Source organism: Triturus cristatus, chromosome 4_2, assembly GCF_964204655.1.
Source record: "Triturus cristatus chromosome 4_2, aTriCri1.1, whole genome shotgun sequence".
NCBI lineage: Eukaryota > Metazoa > Chordata > Amphibia > Caudata > Salamandridae > Triturus > Triturus cristatus.
The window spans coordinates 446,894,520-446,909,010 of NC_140586.1; positions in this window are offsets into that span (position 1 = coordinate 446,894,520).

Here is a 14,491-nt window from a genome sequence, read left to right on the forward strand (position 1 = left end):
TAATCACAGGGGTTCCCCAACGCATATTATTCCCTAGTGTATATAGGTGTTTCCACTGTATTCTAAGTGTCTTTTAGCATAGCACTGGCTATAGGTCTGGTTAGTTAGGATCACTTACCACCAGTACCCGTCTGCAAAACGTTGGGGGCACAGGAGGACTTTCTGCTACTCTGCTGCACATCTCTTGCTTCCTCCTGCACTTTTCTTCATCTTTCTGGTCTTCTGTTGCCTTTTTCTGCATTTGTCTTGCTTCTTTCTGCGCTTTTCTTCCTCTTTCTTCACATGTCCTGCCTTTGTAGGCATAGTAAGAAATTAGCATTTAAAAAACCTTTGAATATCACTGAAAAAAACCTAGGTTTCAGGTACTTTATAGTTAGAAATGAGCATTTAAAAAACCTTTGAAATTCACTGAAAAAAACATAGGTTTCAGGGACATTATAGTTGGAAATTAGCATTTGAAAAACCTTAGAAATTCACTGAAAAAACACAGGTTTCAGGGACAATATAGTTAGTTGGACATTTCACTTGTACAAAACAAGAGTATTTCGGCCGTTATAGTTAGTTCAGCTAACTATAACTCGTGCCCCCGCAATGCACTGCTGATGACGTCACATATTACATCATTCATGACATGGTCAGTGTCATCACTGATGACATCTCAAATGACATCACTGATGACATCATCCACGTGATAATCTGATGCACCTCCTTATACCCTAATATAACCTTTGATACACCCACTCTAAAATACAGATTACCATTTTCAAAACCATAGACACACCAATACCAGTTAGTACATACCCAGTCACTAATTCCTAGGTCTACACACAGAGCCACTCATTCACCCCTACAGTCACTCATACATGCAGTCAACCATCAATACGTCATGATCATATGTACTCGCATATTTATACAGACACTCACACCCCCCACTCATCCATAGAGTTACTCACACACCTAGTCAGCCATGCAAAGAATCAATCACACTCCCATTTACTCACCTATACAGTTATACACACACCACCTCACATATACTAACACATACTTACACTCTTATACAATAACTAATACAAGCACACACTGATCCATACAGCCACTCTCACAATCACTCACTCTCCCATATAGTCATTTATATTCTCCAATACTCACATATACTGCCTTTCACATATGCAGTTACTCATTACTCACACATGTACTTCTGAGGCATCCATTCACTCACCAACACACCCAAACACACACTCACCCACCCATACAGCCCTTCATCGATGCAGTCTTGAACCCATACACCCAGTGAATCATCTACTCACCACACCCACCCACACAGACACTCAGGCACCCATGCAGATACTCAGACAACCAATCAATAGCCCATATAGATCCTCATTTAGCTACTCACCAACCCATGCAACTGCTTACACGCCAACTGACAAACTAAGCTGTGTGAATGTCTATATCAGTCACTAACCCATGCATTCAGTAAGACACATTTATTCACTCACTTATACAGTCAGTCAGGCACCTACTAAATCATCCATCCAGACACTTATACACCCACTCATTCTTCAATACACCTTGGCATATATATAAAACATATTTAAACTTTATAGAAACACACAGTCACTGGATGATGTCATCAGTGAAGTCATTTGAGATATCACCAGTGATGTCACTGACCATGTCATGAATGATGTAATATGTAATATGTGACGTCATCATCAGTGCATTGCGGGGATGTGAGTTATAGTTAGCTGAACTAAATATAACGGTCAGATTTCACTGGTTTTGTACAAGTGAAATGTCCAACTAACTATAACGTCCCTGAAACCTGTGTTTTTTCCAGTGAATATATATATATATATATAAATACATATATATATATATATATATATATATATCCCAAACACGCAAATGCTCCTTCCGGATTACTGGGACCCTTGAAGGTTGGCATACATACCGGCGGAGCCAACCGGTGAACAATATCCAATTTCTGCCGATTTTCGGCTTTCTACCTGCTCATTTGAGTTAGTCATCTGTTGATCTCATTTGTGGGAGTGATCGTAAGCATATGTAAGATTGTTGTTCGTGATTTTCTTTTACACGGGAACAAGGCTTTGTGCCGAAACGCGTTGTGTGAAATAAAACACTTGACCATCCACTATTTTGGAATCCGTTTGTTCTACTGAGAGCATACTTCATTTTGCTTGGAAATTGGATATATATATATATATATATATATATATATATATATATATATATATATATATATATATATATATATATATATATATATATATATATATATATGTATTACCTACTGGCGGTCGCCAGTGGGTAGTTATAGTTAGGACCTATTTTCCATAGGAAATCCGCAACATTCTATTCCCAATAAGTCTAGCGCCGGTTGACGAATCTTCGCAAAATTTCCCAAACTTTTAGGCCAGCTCCGGTCTGCTCCTATCCTGAAAGTTTCGTGGTGATTCGTCAAGCGGGGGATGAGAAAAAAGGGGGGTCCCAAAACGTGTTTTCCCCATGCAATTTCCCATAGGACCTGTTGAGGCAGCTACAGCCCGAACTGCTGAACGGAATTACACCAAATTTGGCAGAAAGGTAGACCTTGTTTCAGAGTCGGCCCTTTTGCTTAAATGGTGTAAATCCGTTCAGTAGTTCCTGAGAAAATCAAAAGTAAAATCACATATATATCTGGGCGAAGCCTAACCACACATCTCATCGTGAGATCTGATTGAGATCTGATTGGCTGTCAGCACTTCATCCAAGAAGTGTTGGCAGCCATCTTGGGACCAATATACATGATAGCACCTCATTAAAAAGCATTACAGTTAATAGAAGGTTTTAAGACTTTAGTTACATTATAAATCATTTGTTGATGGTACCATAATTATTTAGGAATTGAGGTATGTTCTAAGGTGATTTTACCATGTGATAAAGCCTTCTGCTGGGATATCATGAATCATGTTTGAGAGAAAACTATTTTCGCATGCTTTTCCCCCAGAGGTTTGGAAGGTGATCTATAAGCATATTTTCTCTAAATTCACATTATCTTTCTTAGTCATGTGAGAAGTCTGACATTCTCAGTAAAACATGTACATCCAACAAGGGCAGAGACTGTCAGTTGATTCCTTTGTGTTCTACTGCAGCTTCCCAGAGTGTTCCAAAGAACACCTAGAGTACTAACACTCCTACTTATGATAAACGTATGGCACACATGAAGCCATCTTGATTGGAATAAAGTGGTAACTCTTAAAACATTTAAAGTAAAAAGGAACAAAATGAGGGGGTTCATTTTGCCATAGAATGTATGATTAGTGCTGCCGAAAGAAAAATTAGGGCACATTTTGAGTGACTTCTCAAATCCTCTTCTATTTCATTAAAGAATTCTGACATGCAGACTGAAACATGCACTTTCAATACCAGCAGCAGACTTCCCTGGTGAGCAGTAGCTTTACAACAGTGATCTAATCAGCAACTAGAGTGCTAACATTCTGATTTTATGGAAAATGTGTGACACATCTGAATGCCTTCTTCATTGAATCAAAGTAAAAAACTGACAGTATGCCTACTGAGGAGACTGTAGTAAATGAGGAAATTAGGAAAACTTCATAACAAGTCTCCCAAGATGTATGCATATATGTATATGTATATGTTTGCATGCATTTATATTTATATAGATATGCAGATTATATTTATATGTTTATATATGTATATATATATACACATACATATATACAAAATTCTATGCATATATATGCATATATATGTGTGCATTTACAGAGAGGTAGAGAGGTAGAGGTGTATAGGTAGAGGTGTAGAGGTAGAAGTAGAGAGGTAGAGAGTAGTAGAGAGAGAGGTAGAGAGAGGTAGAGAGAGTTAGAGAGGTAGAGAGCGAGTAATAGAAAGTAGAGAGTGAGTAGTAGAGAGTAGTAGAGAAAGTATCAGAGAGTGAGTAGAAGAGAGTAGTAGAGTGAGTAGTAGAGAGTGAGTAGTAGAGAGTGAGTATTAGAGAGTGAGTTTTAGAGAGTAGTAGAGAGTGAGTAGTAGAGAGTGAGTAGTAGAGAGTAGTAGAGAGTGAGTAGTAGAGAGTGAGTAGTAGAGAGTAGTAGAGAGTCAGTAGCAGAGAGAGAGAGTATTAGAGAGTAGTAGAGAGTGAGTAGCAGAGTGAGTAGTAGAGAGTAGTAGAGAGAGAGTAGTAGAGAGTGCGTAGTAGAGAGTAGTAGAGAGTGAGTAGTAGAGAGTGAGTAGTAGAGAGTAGTAGAGAGTGAGTAGTAGAGAGTGAGTAGTAGAGAGTGAGTAGTAGAGAGAGAGTAGTAGAGAGTAGTAGAGTAGTAGAGAGTGAGTAGTAGAGTGTGGGTAGTAGAGAGTAGTGGAGTAGTAGAGAGTGAGTAGTAGAGAGTAGTAGAGAGTGAGTAGCTGAGAGTGAGTAGTTGAGAGTAGTAGAGAGTAGTAGAGAGTCAGTAGTAGAGTAGTAGAGAGTAGTCAGTCAGTGTCAGTCAGTATCAGTCAGTGTCAGTCAGTCAGTGTCAGTCAGTCAGTCAGTGTCAGTCAATCAGTGTCAGTCAGTGTCAGTCAATCAGTGTCAGTCAGTCAGTGTCAGTCAGTCAGTGTCAGTCAGTGTCAATCAGTGTCAGTCAGTGTCATTCAGTCTTGTCAGTGTCTGGCTCTAAAGCAGCTCTGCTGACCTGGTTCTCTCTCTCTAAAGCAGCTCTGCTGACCTGGTTTCTCTGGCTCTACAGCAGGTCTGCTGCCCTGGTTCTCTGGCTCTAGAGCAGCTCGGCTGACCTAGTTCCTTTGCTACAGAGCAGCTCTCCTGATGTAGGTCTCTGGCTCTACAACAGCTCTGCTGACCTGGTTCTCTGGCTCTAAAGCAGCTCCGCTGACCCAGTTCTATGGCTCTGAAGCAGTTCTGCTGACATGGTTCTCTGGCTCTAGAGCAGCTCTGCTGACCTGGTTCTCTCCCTCTAAAGCAGCTCTACTGACCTGGTTTCTCTGGCTCTGCAGCAGCTCTGCAGACCTGGTTCTCTGGCTCTAGAGCAGGTCTGTTGACCTGGTTCTTAGGCTCTAGAGCAGCTCTACTGACCTGTTTTCTCTGGCTCTAAAGCAGCTCTGCTGACCTGGTTCTATGGCTCCAAAGCAGCTCTGCTGATTTGGTTCTCTGGCTCTAGAGTAGCTCTGCTGACCTGGTTCTCTGGCTCTAAAGCAGCTCTGCTAACCTGGTTCTCTGGCTCTAAAGCAGCTCTGCTGACCTGGTTCTCTCCCTCTAAAGCAGCTCTGCTGACCTGGTTTCTCTGGCTCTACAGCAGCTCTGCTGACCTAGATCTTAGGCTCTAGAGCAGCTCTGCTGACCTGGTTCTCTGGCTCTACAGCAGCTCTGCTGACCTGGTTTTCTGCACTCATGATGCACGCACCCGACTTTAGCGAAAATATATTTAAAAATAATATAAGTTTATTATAAGTACAAATATAATATTTTGATGAATATCTTACATAATCTCTTGCCTTAATATATATATATTAAAGACACATACATATCATTTTGGAACATACATTTTTTTTGCGGGAGTCGCGCACCCAGCACACCCCAGTACGTATATGATGTCACGTGGGACCCGCAACCGCGCAAACATCTCGTACCGTAATGCGCATGTGTCACGAATGCGCGGGAGCAGGAGTCGCAGACTGGTCGCATACCAATCGCGCATATCACGTGATATTAAATGTATATGATGTAACTGAAAAACACGCAGCCGTCGCACACCATACTTGGATCCTTCATGACTTTTCTAAAATGGTGGCTAGAATTAAAGAAAATAATATAAGTATATTGAAATAAAAATGAAAACAAGAAAATTAATCAATATTTTAGTTTTAATTTAAAAAAATGTTTTTTTTGCAATTTTCAGAAAAATATATAATGTTTTTTAATGAATAAAATATTTATAAATAAACAGTTAAAAAACTGTAGAAAATCAGTACAAAAAAATAGATATAACTACTATCACACTTAAAAGTTAGCATTTAAACAACCTTCACTGAAAAAAAACATAGGTTTCAGAGACGTTATAGTTAGAAATTAGCATTTAAAAAACCTTAGAAATTCACAGAAAAACCATAGAAATTCCTCCCTTATAGTTAGTTCTGCTAACTATAACTCACGCGCCCGCAATGCACTGCTGATGATGTCACATATTGCATCATTAATGACATGGTCAGTGACATCACTGATGACATCACTGATAACATCTCAAATGACATCACTTATGACATCATCCACTTGACAATCTGATACACCCCATCATACACTAGTATAACCTTTCATCACTCACTGTAAAATACAGAGTACCATATTTGAAACCATTGACACACCAATACCAGTTACTACATACCCACTCACTGATTCCTAAGTCTACAAACACAACTACCCATTCAACAACAGAATCATCTATACATGCAGTCATTAATTAATAGAACACTATCAAATGCACTTATACACATATATAGACATTGACACATCAGCAGTCATCTTAGTCGGTTATGCAGTCATCGTACTCACTCATGAAAAAAATGTACTCACTTACACAATTATCCAACAACACCTCATTTATTCAAACACATAGTAACTCATCGTTAATATGTTAAAAAAGCACCATTACAATTATACACTCATTCATATAGTTACTTTCACAATCACTGACTCTTACACATAAGTATTTATATACACCAACTCTCACATACAATGCCTTTTATTTTTTTACTTTGTTGAAGATGTACAACAAAAACATATATTCGCTCACCAACACACAAATAAATACACTCAGTCACCCAAACAACTGTTTCCACATGCACTCCTAAATACATACACCTAGTCAATCAACCATTCACACATCTTTGCATAGAGTTACACACACCCCATCCAACCACACACAAACTCAGTGTCCCATACAAATACTCACCCAACTAATCAATAACTAATATACACACTCATGTAGTTAGTGACCAACTGATGCAGCATGTTATACAACAACAGAGACAGTGCTGCACACATTCACATAGTTTAGTTACTAATCCATGTATTAAGTGAGACACTTTTAATTACTCACTTAAAAAGACAGTCAGACAGCTACTAAATCCTCCATCCAGAGAGTTATATATCCACTCAATCTTCAATACAGATTGGTATATGTATAATACATATTTAAATTTCAAACTTAACCACATTCAGTGGATGATGTCATCAGTGATGTCATCAGTGATGTCATTTGAGGTGTCATGAGTGATGTCATCAGTGATGTCACTGACCATGTCATGAATGATGCAAATGTGACATCATCAGCAGTGCATTGCGGGCGCGCGAGTTATAGTTAGCAGAACTAACTATAACGGAGGAATTTCTATGGTTTTGTATGAGTGAAATGGGCAGCTAACTATAACACCCCTGAAACCTTTGTTTTTTTTTCTGTGAATATATATAAATATATATATATATATATATATATAAATATTACCTATTGGCGGTCACCAGTAGGTAGTTATAGTTAGGACCTAGTTACCATAGGAAAAGCGTTTTTGTTTTTTTCCCATTAACTTTGGCGCCGTTTTACAAATCTTCGTGAAATTTTCAAAACTATTGGCTCGCTCCAGTCAGCTCCTGTCTTGAAAGTTTGGGGGTGATTCGTTAAGCGGGGGCCGAGAAAAAAGGGGGTCCCAAAATGCATTTTCCCCATGTTTTTTTTCATAGGAAACTTTAGACAAAGCTGCAGCCCGAACTGCTGAACGGAAGTACACCAAATTTGGCAAAAAGGTAGCCCTTGGTTCAGAAAGAGTCCTTTTTGTTAAATGGTGTAAATCTGTTCAGCAGTTCCTGAGAAATTTGAAAAAGAAAAAGTTTCAAAATCTAGGGACGTGGTGGATTCGCGAACCCTCCCAAGCACAAGCTTCACTCTGATTGGCTGCCAACACTCCAAACCAGAAAGTGTTGGCAGCCATCTTGTGACTCAGTAGAACCGAGTCACAAGAAAACAGTAAAATACATTTAAAAAAACAAGAAAAAGGGGCAGGGTAGAAACACCCTGACCCCGTAGGCCTGCTCAGAGGGTCCTACAGGGACCCCCAGGGCCAGAAAAAGCATTTATAAAAAAAATGAAGTGCGGGCTTCCGAGCTTGATTTAAATGAGGTCCCCGGGTAGGCCAGGTCCCGGGGCATTGCCCTATTCATAAATGCAAGTCCCCACCCCAGGGAGCGCCACCTCCCCGGGGCTATGTAAAGTATATGTGGGAGTGCACGCAGCCCTTCCCCAGCCCCGGGGACCGCCACCTTCCTGGGGCTTCATTTTAATTGATCTGTGGGGGCTCCAAGGCCCCCTCAAGCCCCAGGGACCACCACCCACTGGGGCTTTTCTTAAATATTCATGGGGCACACGGCCCCCCCGCTGCCCCTGGGACCAACACCCCCCAGGGCTTGTTTTAAAAAAAATGTGTGGGGGAGCTCAAGCCCCTCCACATGCCCCAGGGACTGCCACCTCCCCGGGGCACTAAAATGCAAATGCAAGGGTCCGTTATGGACTCCTGGGGACCACCACCTCCCCGGGGCTTCACACACATTGGGAGGGGGCCCGCACAGACCCCCTCCTGAAGCCCTCCATGGCCCTGGGGACTGCCACCCCCCAGTGCTGGTTCCTGCAGTGTCCCAGGGTGCCCACCCCCAGGACACTGCTGTGTGCTATGGCAGGGCAGGAACCTTGCGGCTCCCACCCTGTCATAGCAAACTCTGCTTTGGATTTTGAAAGCGAGAGAAGGTTTCCTGCTCTCGCTTCCAAAATCCAAAGATGATTGCTTTTCCACACGGGGATATGTATGTTAGCAGCTCGCTGTGTGGGAAAGCAATGCTGGCTCCCGCAGGAGGCGGGGAGCAGGCGGGACCATGGAGGCATTGGGGCTCCCCCCAAGCTCCCTAACCATGAGGTATATTTGGGCATGCCCAGGGGGATGGGGTCCCCGTGGCAAATGTAAATTAAATGAAGTGGAATTTTTTTTCCGCAGAAATTGGAGTCGCGACCCTAGCGCGTGGCTCGCGTGGCCTGTTGGTGTGAATGCGAGGGGTGCGCAGCTCCCAGTGCAGCCCCCTGGTGTGAGCGGGAGGGGTGAGTGGCTCTCACCATGGCCCTGTGGTATGAATGCAAGGGGTGTGCGGTGCTCAGTGCGGCCCCCTGGTGTGAACGCGAGTGGTGCACGGCTCCTAGTGCAACCCCATGGTATGAATGCGAGGGGTGCACGGTGCTCAGCGCAGCCCATGGTGTGAACGCGATGGGTGCACAGCTCCGTTAGTCACGCTGGGTGCGCGACTCCAAGCAAAAATATTTTTTATATAAACCTTGCTTATATTTTGGGTTATTGGGTGGTTCTAAAATGAGCCCTTGTGTTTATTATGAGTTTCTTACAGCTAAAAGTAAGTGTGGATGCAGAGCTTTAGATTGTTGAGAAACACTTTATCAGTGAAGTGTACTCCGTCACTCCTGTAGATGCCATGCATATGGGAATATAGATTGTTGTTATTTATGGAGCCGATTCTATGGTCTCTGAGGTGAGCAGAAACAACTTTTTTGACATTTTGTCTAGCTTTCGCAATTTCAATAAACTTTATTCGACAAAAAAAGTCATAAAAGCAACACATATATACAAATACATTATACATGTTAAAAAAACAGTTATATAAATAGTTGAAAACCTTTATCACCATGTTTAAAAATTAATTAAACTGCATACATTTTTTGCCGAAGTACTTTTGAGAATAAAATATAGGGGATAGATCACCTTGCATCACTAATTTCATTACAGACAACTCCTATACGACTTTTATCTTACTGATCAACTTCTTTTAATCAAATAAGCCATGCCCATTTTAAGAAATTTGCTATGGCTATTGCTATTAGGAGTCTAGGGTCTGTAAACAGTATTCTCAATGCCTCCTCATGTTTCCGAAATCCGATTATACGACAGGTGGGTTTTATCCATTTGTTTCTTGGGGCAACATATAAGGGACAAAAGAACAAAAAATGACTCAAACATTCTATCTTGTCTTTACATTTTGGGCATTTATCGTCGCCAAAACCTGCCCACCTTGAGGTAAATGCCCTTATTGGTAAACAACCTATCCTAAATTGGAAATAGAGTTTACGATCCAATGGTTTTTCGATTGCATCCCAATACGGTTCCAGCACAGGAAGGGGCTTAAATTGGAGGAAACGCCCTGCGAGATGGGAAGAAGCATTAGCAGCGCATTTTTCTGAAGTAATCATCTCCCAATATATCCTCTTCATTTCTATTTTAGAGGGAAAGACAGCATTTGTGGGATCTTCCCATAAGTCCATGAGTCCCATTTTCCCTAGAAGGATCCTTATTGAGTTTAGCCAACTGATTTTGTGAAAGTGGTCCTTCTCTATAAGGTCCTTGAGTCCCTTAGCATAATGATGTAGTTCCTCGGTTATCCAAAGTCTGCGCCAATATAATATTGGGCGCAGCATGGCTAGATCTTGGACTGATCTTTTACCAAGATCCCAAAACAGAGGAACTAAAGGAGTACTACGAGGTACATACGTAGCTTTCCTCAGGAACTCATTTTCTAGTGCCGTCAACTGCTTAACGTTTGTGAACCCCCACAATTCTGCACCGTATAGGACGGAGCCTAAGACTTTCATCCCATAGATCTCAAGTAATGGTCTAATCGGTTTTGTAAAAGATGACTAATATCTTTTAAGTAAAATGCCCGCCTGTTGTTTGTGCCTTAGTATCATCATTTCTAACTCGGCATTCCAACACATATCATTCTGTAAGTTCACCCCAAGATACATAAAAGCTTCAACCTGATCTAGAGGGTTATTGTTCATATATAGCCTTCCCTTAAACTGTTTTACTGACTTGTGACGTTTGGGTTCAGAAAAGACCATAAATTTTGTTTTTGCGCAGTTTATTTCTAAACCACGCATATCACAAAAGTCAGTAAAATGCTGGAGCGCTCTTTGAAGACCACTTGGAGTCTTTGAAATTATTGTGTATCGTCCGCGAACATAAGGATCGGGACGTGTTCTCCAGCGATCATGGGGGCATCAGTTGGGACCAGGGAAAGATATTTTGCCACCCCATTTATGAAGAGTGAGAACAGGATTGGTGCCATAACGCACCCCTGCCTCACTCCCCTTTTAACCGGGAATACATCTGTAACCTCACCCGGCTTGCCCCATCTTACTCTGGCATAAGTATCCTTGTGTAAGCGGGCCATCAAAGTCACCAACTCCAAGGACATGCCCAATTCCTCCAGTACTTTCCAAAGCTTCCCTCGCGGGACAAGATCAAACGCTGCCCTGAGGTCAACGAAGACTGCGTACAATACCCCTTTGTCCAAGACAACTGTACGCCAGTATAGGACAACCAATCTGAAGACCTGATCTATCGTACTGGTCCTAGGTCGGAAACCTGCCTGCAGTGGGCTCAGGCTATCCCCCTCGTCCATCCAGGCCTGTATCTTTCCCAGAACCAGTCACCCCACTATTTTCTGTAACAAATCGATCAAGCTAATAGGTCTATAATTAGCCGCAAGGGCCTTATCCCCTTTTTTATAAACAGGGACAATTTCGGCACCTTTCCAAGTGTTGGGAATAGCCATCCCCTGAGCAATGGCATTAGAGAGATAAGATATATACTGTCTCCATCTCTCTCTGTCACTAAGATAAAGGTCCGCGGGTATAGCGCCTATCCCTGGAGCTCGCCCCTTGGTCACAGAGTTCAAGGCACTATCCACATCCCCTAGACTAAAAATGATTCCTTCATACAATTTAAAACCTGAAGCTATCTCACTTAGGTTTCCTTCTATACAGGCATACTGGGGCTTAAAATATTCAACCCAAGAATTTATGGGCACATTGTTTTGCGGAGTTTCAGCGTAACCTCCTCCTTCCCATTTATAAGTGTTCCAAAACAATGCCTGATTCTTAGTTTTACATGCAACTTTAAGGTCCTGCCACAGTTGGTCATCCCACTCCCTTTTTGCCTCATGGATCTTTTTCCTATAGTTACTGCGTGCCATTCTTATCATCCCAGGGTTCCTAGTCTTTAAGGCTGTACTCAATGCAGCACGAGCCTCCCTACATGTTTTGTTGTACCACTTATCAGATTTTTTCATAGTTTTTGACTTAGTAGTATATAACTTGCAAAAGTGGGTTTTAAGATTGAGAAACAATTCTTTATGTTCGTCCTCAATTGGGCTATACTTTTCTTCATTACTAGCACCAGTTCCAATTTTTTCTAGGGTTTTTACTATGAAGGGGCCGATTCTGATCCTGGATTTTTATTCACCATACAAATCGGATCCGTATTTTTTTCCATACAAATCGTACAAGTCCCTTACAACCCGTGTAGTACGATTCGTACGTGAAAAATACATACAAATGTCCCGATCCTTACAAATCGGATCGGGAAAAGCTGTACGACACGGACTTGTAAAATATACCATACAAATAGTAAAAAGGCTGTCCAAACCGTCAAGTACGATTCGTACCGGGTTGTCAGCATACGATTTGTATGGAAAATGGCCTGTATACGGGGAACGACTCGTACTGTTTTCGGGGCATACAGGGGCCGATTCCGATCCTGGTAAAAGCTTTATAAATCGTGGTATGGAGCGTTTTCCCCATACAATTGGTACTTGTAAGGATTCCCCTACAACCTAGGAAGTACGATCCGTACAAATAGACGCTCTCCATACAAATTGTAAAAAAGACCATACAACTCGTTTTTACAAGCGATTCCGATTCGGATTGCCCTGTACGCGATGTACACATGTATTCCCGGCAGCAGTTTACAACCCGTCAAGTACGATTCGTACAAACAGCACTCCGTACGGCTCTTTTTTTACAGGAGCCAAAAAGTGCCGGAAAAACATTGTATGCCCCGAAAACAGTACGAGACGGACCCTACATGTGCGCACCGTACAAGCACCGTACCCCACAATCGCTTGTGTACACACCATACCCCAAACTTGCGTATGTACGGTGCGTACATGCACGATGTTGGGGTACGCACATACAAACGCCTCGCATGTGGGGGGACACCTGTATGCCTCATACCCCTATACGACCCGTACCCCGGTACGAGTCGTACCCCCAGAACGAGTCATACCAGGGTACGAGGCGTAAAGGGGTTCGCTTCGTTGCCCGGTACGAGTCGTTCCCTGTATACAGGCCATTTTCCATACAAATCGTATGCTGACAACCCGGTACGAATCGTACTTGACGGTTTGGACAACCTTTTTACAATTTGTATGGTCTTTTTTACAAGTCCGTGTCGTACAGCTTTTCCCGATTCGATTTGTAAGGATCGGGCCGATTTGTATGTATTTTTCACGTACGAATCGTACTACACGGGTTGTAAGGGACTAGTACAATTTGTATGGGAAAAAATACGGATCCGATTTGTATGGAAAATAAAAATCCAGGATCAGAATCTGCCCCACAATGTATTACCGGCACTTTTTGGCTCCTGTAACAAAAGAGCCGTACGGAGTGGCGTTTGTACGAATCGTACTTGACGGGTTGAAAACTGCTGCCGGGAATACATGTGAACGTCGCATACAGGGCATTCCGAATCGGAATCGCTTGTAAAAACGAGTTGTATGGTCTTTTTTACAATTTGTATGGGGAGCGTCTATTTGTATGGATCGTACTTCCTAGGTTGTAGGGGAATCCTTACAAGTACGAGTTGTATGGGGAAAACGCTCCATACCACGATTTGTAAAGCGTTTTTCCAGGATCAGAATCGGCCCCGAAGTCATTAATAGCGATAAGTACATCTGGTTGATTAACAACATTACACCAATTAAGATGGCGCTCATCATTTGTTAAAATGATTTCAGGGTCTGTCAGTTCTTCTCTAAAGTTTAACAATCCTTCTTTTCCTAACCTAAATAATGCTGCTAAGGGGTTATGATCACTCTCAACACAGGATTTAACCTCCATGTCCACCAAAGTATACCAAAGTTTCAAATGGACAAGTATATAGTCGATGTTACTTGACCTTGTACCATTATCGAAGGTTTTCACTCCCTTTCTGTCAGACAAAGTCCGACCATTGGCAGCCCTTAGTTGATTAGCTAGACAAAGCCCATTCAAGTTAAGCGCAGCCTCGGTCCACTTAACTATCGGTCTACCCTCTAGTTCAGGGACACCCCACCTGGAGTCCACCTCTTCCAACATATTTACGTTTTCCAACCCTAAGGGTTCGAAAGTTGTATTAAAGTCACCCGCACCTATCGGTAGGACCCCTTCTGGCTCCAATTCAATCAATGATTCTAATGCCATTAGCACCTCAGATTTTTTCCCTCCAGGGATTCCTCTAACATACACATTAAAAATATCAATTTTCAGGCCATCCCCGATACTGAGTCTAATAGCAGAAATATCACAATGTCTAACTGGAAGTAATTGAATAC